The sequence below is a fragment of the Pollicipes pollicipes genome, unplaced genomic scaffold (assembly GCF_011947565.3).
Source record: "Pollicipes pollicipes isolate AB1234 unplaced genomic scaffold, Ppol_2.1 Scaffold_6686;HRSCAF=7923_pilon_pilon_pilon, whole genome shotgun sequence".
NCBI classification, from domain to species: Eukaryota; Metazoa; Arthropoda; class Thecostraca; order Pollicipedomorpha; family Pollicipedidae; genus Pollicipes; species Pollicipes pollicipes.
In genome coordinates, this window is record NW_023596921.1 from 43,265,743 (window position 1) to 43,276,974 (window position 11,232).

The following is an 11,232-nucleotide window of genomic DNA, read 5'->3' on the forward strand; positions in this document are numbered from 1 at the left end:
ACTAACGGATTCAAACTTTTCGTCTCTTTACACATATACAAACCAGCCAGATATACTTCTCCACGGCGCAATCCTCAGCAGCATCGTGGGTCGCGCAGTGGCACTCCACCTTCAGAGCTGCCCCATGGTGACTGGCTCGCCTCGTCCGTCAAGTCCTGTTCGCGAGTACTGGGGGATGGGGTTGGGGGTCATTCGGGCGGGGGGCTGAAGCCAATGACGACGGACAGGCAGAGCTTTACGCCGACGCGACGGCTTTGAAATGCATAGTTTAAGTTCGTTTGAGAAGCGTGCTTCGATCTAAGCGATAGCTTATGCACCCATCCTTCTCACCTGTGAATGATGTGCCATGCTGTTCTCTTTCTCTGTACAACCGTGTCATAAATCAAAGAAAGACATGCTGATAATAATGATCCACTGCACACTTTGGCTCACGTTTAGCTGTTACGTTTTCTGGTCGAGTCTTTTGTTTGTCCTTTACTATCTGCCACCGTTCCAAGCGCTATCTGAAAATATCTTTATTTCTGATCGGTGTCCTGACCCCTTTCATTTTTCACGCCGGCTCCGGCTGTCCACAAAGGCTGTTCTGGTCCGTTGTCTTATCACCTCCTCAGCTCCCTGGCGTCTGTCTCGGCTTCTAACGAGCGTCCCGGCCGGAGACGGCCCGGTGCCGGCCGCTCGCGGTGCCCGCGGGCGCACCCATTCCCATGTCGCCTGACCGATGACGGCCACGTGCCGCGACGCGTCAACTCTTTACCATTCGGGCGCGAGGCGGCTCTGAAAGCCGACACCGGCTGACGACAGGGCGACCGGCAGGATTACCAGTCACAAAGACCGGCCATCCATCAGACGGACAAACAAAAACGGTCGCGGCACGCCGCCCGTAAATGTTATTCACAGCGTAATGCCATTAATACGGGTCATTTTTGAGTCATCCATCTTGTTTTGTTTCGCCGATTGAAACGTAGAGACCGAAGGTCGCCGCGTCGGCGGCCCGGCTGGGCGCAGACGGCGGCGCCGGCCGATGCCTCGCTCGTAAATAACGTCCCCTCGACAAAATGATGAACGCTAATGGTCCGGGCCGTGCGGTGAGAAGTGGCAGTGCCGGTGAAATACTGCGCCCGGCCGACTGACCCACTGGGGGTCAGCGCTGCTGTTACGCGAGGGTTCCGGAGCCGTCACGACGGCATCGCTCTGTGATGAGATGGCTGACGCTCGTACGCAAGGTTCCCAATTAAAGGTGCAGTGCTGCTCCACCTAGCACCGACCGGTCCACCGGTCCCAGATCATGCGGGATAGACGGGCCGCGTAGCCATTTTTCATCTTTCTCTTGGATAAATCAGATTATCTTGCCATCGGAGTGAGTGCCTTTTAAGCAGTTTTATTTCGGTGCGTCCTTTATTTTGTGGCTGAGCTCGATCATCTGCGCGAGTTTTATATACCACAGCGGCATCTGTCAATTAGGGCGATATGCCACCGCAATGAGCCGCCGATGCGTGTAATTGACTCGTATAGGCTAGTCCTAAGACCGACGAGGGGAAATAGCGGTGGCTTATCTCTAAACACGCAGATGATTCCTTCAACGTTCAGTGAGCATGTGAGCCTAAGTGACGCTGCAGGATGCCTTATGCACTCTCCAAAGATCATCAGATGTTTTAGGTCATCACTGCCCACATGGTTTTCTACTCAAGATCGCAATCAACCAGTTTAAGCGACTGAGTTCGCATTGCTCTGTGCTCTATTCCGTACTTTGGCTAAGCTTGTGGTGACCCCTGAGCAGGAATGCCTAAGCCAAATCTAGTGATTTTTTCACAATTCATGGTAAAATTATGGCGAGTGCTATGCACTGATTGAGTTACCGGTGGAGGCCGCGTAATTTGTCCAGAGTACAGACACGCCTCGTTCACCCATTCCCACATGACAGAGGCCTTCACTGACCGGGGAATCCGGCAGATACATAAACCGCGCGTCCCAATCCGAGATCTCAACATGGGTGCGAGCACTAGAATTACTCAAAACAAAGTTGACCAATCTTTGACTGCATTCCAAGAACGCAACACAACCAATTTGTCTCCAGTGTACCACCAATCAATGATAATGCAGGTATGTTTGAAACAAAACACTTCAAACGAACAGGACAATGACCTTAAAGAAGTCTGGTAGAACCATGGCAAACCAAAGCGGATTACCTAAAAACTGCGTTGGACGGCTAATGCTCTGTTCACTTCTAAAGCGAGCCATGCTACTCTGCCAACTATGGCAAGACGTTTTCACTTAAATATCATAATGAACCAAAAAGAAGCACGCATTTCTGGTAGTTTCAACTGAATAGATGGCAACAGCTCTCGCACCTCAAAGCATGTGTATAATACAAATATTGAGGTAAACGCATTCTAGCAGACACCGTCTTCACCAACACCGAATCTTTCTGCAAAGGTACCATCTACCACCTACGCCACTTGTCACCGCCACTCCGAGTGGTTGCAAATCTTCCGTAAAACGGTTGCGTTCTGCAAGAGCTTCTACGAATTCCAATTGGAGTTGGATATTCTATCCAGACGTTTGTTTGCACAAGACGAGGTAACATATTTCGGACGGTGGCCCATAATGTTTTCTCAGATAAAAAGCCTTTAGATGGAGTGTTAAACCAAACCCACGAGCTATTGCAAAAATGTTTGTTCCTGCATTTGGCAAAAAGCATAGCACACTTGGGTCAAAATGGCTCTCCAGAACCTTGCTTACTATTACAGTTCTGCGTTAAATCTTTGGTGTTGAGCAGAAATTGCAACAGAGGCTTCGGTACTAAGAATATGTCATCGGCTCCCCGTGGTATTGCATGAGTACAAAAGGGGCCGGTAAAATAAGCTTCTGGACTGAGATCACCGTTTCCATTTATGTCCGAGGCCGAAGGCCAGAGCGATCAATGTACTAAAAGTTGTTGCGGCCTTAGTTTGGTATGACTTTTACCAAATACTATCGTGTGACGAGACATGGAGATAAATCTAAAGATTCTTCCCACCATACTTGGGTCATGATATCCGAAAGGGAAAAACGATTCATTCAGTCAAGCCATAGTAAGGAGTCACTTTTTGTCATTTCACACTGGTCTCGATCTTCTACACAGATGTTTGCAATCTCAGCTTACCTGCTGTAGCATTATCATCACAATTCGTCAGGAATCCCCATGCAATGGTAAGGGACTCCTGTTGCAATGCCTAGAGGATATTACAAGGGCCCCGTGGTCGGTACTTGAGGGATGTTGCATAATGTTTTCTAGTCCTTAGCATCAAAGGCGTCGATGACTCTAGCACACGATGTCAGAAGAGCAATAATGCGTACCTAGGTTATCGGCGTTCCTAGTGATATACAGCAGGTTCACATTAAATTCACACTACCTCTCTGGTCTGCCTCGTAACGTATCACTGCAACCCGCACATCATACTACCTATTGTCATACATGTCACAGGTCTGACAGAAGTGCTCGATCATCTGCAAGGGAACGCGCAGCAGGTTTTCATTGCTAGTTTGGTTGGTGAAGTTTTGCACCAGTTTGATCGCTATTTGCACTTCGTCCATGGGAGTGACTGGGCTAGTATGGCTTGTGGCCTCTTTGACGATGTCGCGAAATAATTCAGGAGATTTAGCAGTAACGTCCTTCTTCGTTCAACTGACTCTGTTACAAAGGCCGCCTGATGATCGGTTGGGGTTGTACGATCCTCACAGTAGATTTGCACTATTTTAGTCGCTTCGATGTTTCTTCAGAAACCTGCGCTTTTGATGCAGATTTTTTAGGATATGCAGCATGACATTACAGACACCATACTCAGCTCCGGGGTGGCCAAGAAGTCACCTCATTGTTGCAGCCAGCTCTCAGAAGTTGCTTTGCTTAAGAAAATGGGGAGACTCGCACACGGTGGGCTTATGGTCCCAAAAGGCCGTTTTTCCTAACCATCACGTGTGCCTCGCTGTTCAAACTTTTCTCACGACTAGAGAGAGCCGACGAAACGGCGAACTCGTCGCTAACGTCATCAGAGGTCTGAAGACTGCTCTGTCTTGGCCTGGGACGGGGTGAGGCGCCAGCAGCACCCCGTCTTGGTACACCCCACAGATCAACAGGCATGTGCCAAGAGACGAGACCCGGCTAAAAAAATGTACGGCATGAACGTCCTTGTTGGGAAATCGCAGCGTGATCTTTGCTGGCCGTGTGCAAGGGCATTGCTGGTGCTCAAGGGTCATATTTCTGCCTGTCGATGCCTTTTTTTACTCATAACAATGCCTCCGTCCGCAGAACAATACATTCGGGCAGCCGCTTTGCCAGGGATTCGCTCTCTACAGAACAGCTGAATTTGAGTTTGCGAAAAATGAAATTGGAGGTTGGTTGCAACGATGATCGGCAGCAGATAGGAGGCGGTGCATTTTACAGCACTGAAGCTTAACGCGATTGCTGAGATTTGCGCTGGCACGGTGCAAATAGAAGGTGCAGACCCCCGACACATCTGCGTGCCACGAATATAACAAACTCAACCGTCTCCCAGACAGCCTCTGGCAACAGAAACAACTGCTTGGCTAAGTATCTCAGTCAGTTTTCATAGTTCCTTCATAATGTTCTTTGAAAACGATTAAACGATGTCAACCACCAACCACTATCCAGGGCGAGGGACAAGCTGTAATCGAATTGCTACGGAGCCTCATCGAGCGGACTTGTGATGAGGACTTCTGCAGCCTGTCCTCCATGCGGGCGAGAGAGCACCGCCGCCAGACCTGTCCCAGCATGGAAGTGGATGCAGTGGTGGAACGCTTTGGAATCACATCTATGTCGCAAGGCTTTGAAGTAGGGTAACATGACATGAATGTACTGGATATCGGATGGAAATAAGCGAACAACTAATGAGATGATCTTTTAGCCCTGCATTCCTAAAATGCAATCATTTGGGTGCCTATGCGCCATTTGGTGCCATTGCCATTGCCATTACCATTTGGTTCCATGATGGGTGCCATTTGGGTGCCTATATTTTAACGAACACTTGTGCACATTTGCCCAGAGCTGCTAAAATATCAAGATCTCTTCGTGCACGATTTCATTAATGGGTAAAATAGGGAGCATATTTTTTTCCGTCCTCATCTGATCAGCTGTCGTCCCGGTAGTTTGTGATGGATGCCATCCTAACAATCAATACTGGTTGTGTGTGTCAGACTGTTCTTAGTCCAGTTAATGCTCTATTTCTCTAACACAAAAGCTATTCCACATATTAACACTACCAGTTCCGAGGGAAAGATTGGGACATGCTTGATTTAGACATGCTAACGAATTCTCTTTGCATTAGTCATGGTCAATCTAACTGACTTTTATTTGGCGAAATTACGCATAAATTATCGGGCGAATTGTCCTTGGGGATATGATATAGGCTACAAACAAATCACGCTGTCCATGATACTACCGATACAACTGGGTAAGCAACGTGGTTCTAAATGGTATGCTGGCATCCTGCTATGTTCCTGATTTGTCAGTAATGTCATGGAGTTTCTACTGATGTTGCTTTTTCGAAATTGTGTGGAACAATTCAAATATTCAAATTCTAATCCTGCCTGCTTTTCCCATCATCAGTGTGAATAACTATCATCTGGCTTAAGAATTATCAGGCTGCAAAGCCCCAGAGTAATAATTTTACCTTTTTAAATCCGGTCAAACTTGAGAAAGTTTACAATACCGCAAACGGATGCATGGCAAACGGGTGGATCCTATAGATAGAACAGGTAGCAGATGGGTATGAATCTACAGATATGTGACATACTCGCGGGTGCCTCCACTACCTCCACCCCACAAGTCCGTCTCACCACCGTCCCGCCAGCCTAGAGTAGCCCTCCATGACATGGGACGGAAGGTCAGTAAAGGCCGCGTAGCTCTCGTCTCGGTGGCTCTCTCGGTGGCTCTCGCCAACCGCCCACGCCCTGAGCGTGACCCGGCTTCCGGTCACACCGCGACGGCAGCGGTCCCGTGCCGGGGCGCAGGCTGGTGGCCTTGTGGCCGGGCGGACAGCAGCATCGATCACCGGGGGGGACGAGCGGGCGCCTCGGCTGGGACGTCCCGCTGATGGCATGCACCGCTCAGACGGACACGGAGACTGGTCGGCTGGTGCCAAGTCCTTGCCGTGTAAAACTGAGCAGCGTGATAAATCGATTTCAGCTCTGTGTTAGCAGACCTTTTTAAAGGCCGCTGCGAGATGAGACGTCCGACCAACATCTCCCTAAAATCTCCTTGGGACCACGACGAAAGGATTTCATCGGGTCATGAGACACGTCGAAAGTACCTCCCTGAACAGTTTCCAACGACTGATTGTATGTCAAAGTCCTGCTTAAAACAAAAGTGTATTCTTCGATTGCAGCAAAGTCCCATTGTTGTCAAGCATTTTGGATGGTCTAATTGACAGTGATGAGTTATTTCTGCAGAAGGCAGAGCACAAGCCCAGTGGTAGACACGCCGGTCAGTGGGACGGAATGCCTGCCCTCGTCCTTTCCCTCTCCTCCCCTTAGGCGACAAGCGGCCCGCCGCCGTCTCGGAAGCAGCCCCAGGCGAGACGCCGGAGACTTGAGGACCGACCACCAGCGTAACCTGGCGTTAATGCCCGGCACAGCCTACCACGTCAGGCGGCGGCGCGATGCCGGCCAATCGCCTTTCGTTTTTGTGTGCACCAAGCACTGACTGCTCACCATTGTATCGCACCAAGCGCGATAACGGAGACACGCGGGTGTCACCTTCGCCACCCAGCCTATCTGGCGACTCTCCGACTCACGAGTCATCAGCGCGACGCACGCGGGCCGAGCAGCGGTGCTTGCCATCGCAGCTCAAACACCCGGAGCTATCGCTGGCGCAGCAGAAGGACGCGCCGAGCACCGCCAGCCAGACGCAAACATGCCGTACGTGCCGCTCAAAATATTTGCCTTCCAGCTATTCGGGGGAGCGGGACGCCGGGCCTGGCGCCCGTCGCCGTCACGGCCAGGCCCCGGACGGCGTGTTTTTACCCGGGAGGGGGCGGGAGGGGGAGAGGCGAGCCGTGGACGCCGTAACGCGCGTGCGCGTCTGGCTTCTGTGAGGTTTTGCCGGCGCCGGAGGACAAGCGGTCGGCGTGGCGGCGCGCCCAATGCAGGGACGAATGGGGGAGGGGGCAACAGGTGGTCAGTGAGGGCATGGATGGGGGCCTGCGGCGCCTCTCCCCTCCCCGCGCTGCGGGACCGCGGTCCCTGGCTCGCCAAAGTCTGGCGAGTTATGGACGTGACGAAAGCCTGCAAAAACCTGATGCCCGCGGTGTGTGACCAGCTGACACCGAACACATTTCTGCGAACAAATTGCCGCAGCGTCCCCCCCCCCCCCCAGAATCAGCTGGATGGCGCGGCGTTTCCACCGTGAGCGGCGAGGAGGTGACCTCGCCGCCGGCGCCTGCCTCGCGGGGGCGCGCCCGCGTCTGTCGCTCGTCGACGGCTCATGGCGGGCGGCCGAGTGATTCAGGGCTCCGCCAGCCGTGACGGCGACGTCGGGTCGGGTCTACCGCTTCCGGCGGTGGACCGCAGGTCATCGCGCGCAGAGACACGTCTGGACACCACCGGGCCCGGAGAGGCTGCTCGCGGTCTGTGTCGGCGGCGGGTCTCTGTTGGTTGTGACTGTACGGGCGGATATGCCGATGTGTACCAATGGGTGGTGCAAGCGCTGCAGTTTGTCTCGTGCGACGATAGTGATGGGCATTGTCATCTCGCATGTTCTGCTGTTCCAGCATCAGATATGGAGCATTGGCTCCCGGTCTTACATCCGTGAAACTGGAGGCAACTTTTTGCTATCAGCTCGTAACCAATGCTGACAGAATCCATTCAAACGATGTGTGTCTTAATAAAAAACCGATACAAAAAAAGAACTAGAAAGCCATAATTTGGCGAGGTTCAGCAGATTTGTAGCATTCGATCAATCAGGTTTATGTGTTTAACTTGTACAATAATTGCTGGCGCATGTTAGAGCACAACGATTGGGCATTAAAAACAACTCAACCGCTTCAAACCGCTCGAGCTGCGTTCAACATCACCAAAACTGTCAAAACTAGCCACACCAACCAACCCCACCAAACCAACCCAAAACAAAGACGGAGGCGTGACACGCTCCCCGGCGAAGCCCCTGACCGCGCCGGCGGTGGCCCTCGGCGCGGCGAGCCGGCGGCGGTTCGACGACCGCGCGGTGGTGCCGCCTCGACACGCGACCCCCGGCCGGCCGACCTGGCCGCTTCCGGCCGGCCCGGCGCAGAGTCGGCGGCCGCGCAGACGCGCCGCCACTGCACGTAATTGCGCGGCTGATGAGCGACCGCCATGCAACGGCCGCTGCATGGGACCTGTGCAGCGATAAGCGACGCCGTAAAGAACAGCCGGGCGACGGCAGCGGTTGCCAGATGCCGCTTGTGGCGGGCGGGGGAGGGGAGGGGCGGGGCCCAGGGTCTGTCGCGCGCGCGAGCGGCGGCCCGGCGCGGTGCGGTCATGATCGTCTGTTCGGGTAGCTCAGGAGTTTGAGTGGTCCTGCGGACGGCATGATCTGTAGGGTACTGCTGATTTGCTGCGTGTTCTGCGCAGGAACGTCCGGTTTGAAAAGGACGGTCCGCAGGTGAATGTCATTTAGACATTTGGTATTTCAGTTTATTGCGAGTGAAGACAATGCGCTTAGAGTGGATTAGTTTTACTATTACAATATCATTTTATGGGATAGACACATATCAGCCAGCCTGTCGATACTTTTGCGACTTGAACTTAGTGCATCAAAATTTGCTCTGTTTTTCTGCCCGAACTTCGATTGCATGGCGACAACGTTTAAGGTGGGCTTTATCCTTGCTGTACGAAAGACCCTGCGAACCAATTGTTTCGATGGCTTTTGAAGCGCTGGGTTATCCAAGGTCAAGCCAGGTTAAACTCTGACATTTGAAATCAGATTTGGCCCTTTAACAACCGCCCGGGTGGCCGATTGGACACCCTTTGCCCAGGTGGGGGTAAAGTAGACTCTCCTGAAATCTCAGGAACTGAGAGAGCTAGAGACACCAATTTACTAGGTGTGTTAACCTGTACGTAAAGTCACTTAGATCAAAATGTGAGGTCCCTAAGTTATGATCTTCAGGTCAGACACGGTCAAACAAGGTTTTATTCCAGGTTGGTCTTCGAAGGGTCCCTAGAACCTAGATAGCTGTCCTAAGTAAAGGTCACATGCTCATCTAAGATCAGTGAGCTCGTTTGACCTTTTGAAGGTTATGGTGACCAAAATCATACAAGACCGCCTTGAGTTATGCATTTTGACAAGCGACAAAGGTTACTCTAAGCAGTATGCTCCTAAAAACCAAATATTGGCATTGGTCATCCTAGGTCAGTGACCTATTCTGACCTTTAAGAATCTACGAAAGTTGTATAATACGTTTCCTGTTATCAGTAAATCCTAAATTACCGCCAGAAACTACTCCATACAATAAGCGCTAAAGTAATAAAGCAGGTTGGTTTTGACCTCGGTCTGACCTTTATACCTGACCTTAGATCAATATGATTTGCTCATTTAATTGTTGTGTTGCCTACGAAAGTATTTCAGAGATATATGGCTTCGTCTAACACTCCGTTGTTGGATGAGATTAAACGATTCCCAAGAAATTGCCTTTGATGAAACCATGCCTGACTTTGACCTGCCATAGGTCAGCAACCCTACAGGGTACATCTTAAGTCCTGATGCAAGACGATCCACTATTCAATTTTTTACAGCTATGCAAAATCTATCATGGCTATCCGGCACCATTCGGAAACTATTCCGGAAAAACCTTCGGGGGTCAATTTGACCCCCACCGGAACGCGTGTTAAAAGGTCCTACGACCACTAATGGTACATGTCTTACAGTTTTGGAAGACATTTATAATGTCGCTTTTCCAATTGGTGCAGCTTGTTAAGTTCTTGACATCATCGGACGGATCAATGCAAACACAAGTTTCGTTCCATTGACCTGACATGACATAACACGGGTCACATGTGTATATTTTCCTTGAGTCTGTCTGCTTATTAGGTTATGGTGACCCGTTTATGGTGACCCGGTAAACTAGGTAGGGAGTCATTTAATGTCGTCTGCATTTTCTCAGCATGCTTGGCTCTTGAGATAACAGGGGTCTGCAAACGAAGTGATGATTTAACCGTTTTGAGATGTTTTGATCAATTAAGGGTCATACTCATAGTTCAGTGGCGCCTAGCTGATGGAGCTTGATAAGAGCTTTCTAATGCTGTCTTTCCTGTAGATTTAGCATGATACCTCCTTCAGACCTTAGGAGGCTCTGAGGTCCCCCTCGTGGGGTGAAAGCAAACAGCTCCCGTAGATCGAGCATGGAGGGTCGAGGACTGCTCATCTAAATGTGTATGATTTTTATCAAATTACTTGTCAGCGGGCTAAAGATTATCTGAGTTTTACTATTCAAGCACTGCTTGCAGAAATCAAGTCAGCGAGCCTGCGAAAACGCCTAACGTATTTCGCTGAAATTGCCAAAATCTGCTCCGTAGCCACATTCCCGTTATCAGAACGTCAATATCTACATTATCTTTTGTAGACGAGGTTAACCACCCTACCCTACCGCAGACGGCCTCTGGTCGCCACGTAAGAAGGCATGCAGACTGTTGGCAGACCTACATCAATGAACAGGGGTTTCTGCAAGTTTGTGGTAGTATTTTCAAAACAACTATCAAACGGATGACTCCGGAACGCAAACTGGAGATCAGAGCCCAAACCAAGTAAGGTAGGCAGATCTGGTAGGCTTAGATCGAGCAGCTCAGCTGGTGGCCGGGCCAAGTTTTCAGCCCAGGAAAGGATTAATGTGTGCTGTTCCTAGGCCATCATATGCTTCAATCATTTGTGGTCACAACTTACCTTGAGTTGCCGCGAAAAACATCATTTTCATGTCACATTTATTCGTGCGATTGATTGCCTCAACCACCTTTCTACATCTGCCCTCTCTCATTTTTCGCTGACTTCACTGTCTTCAATCTCTGTTTTAGGCAGCGAACGTCCGTAAAGAATGGCAATGTACATCAGCGCCCCAGAAGGTGCAGTCTTATGCCCAATCCACTAGTCTTTTAACACTCTCCAGATACATTTGACAAAAATGTGCGCATGCTCCTACTCGAGTTTCACAAAAGGATACCCAAATCCGAAAAAAATCCACGCTTTCTTTAGCTCCGGTTGTAACACAAGCA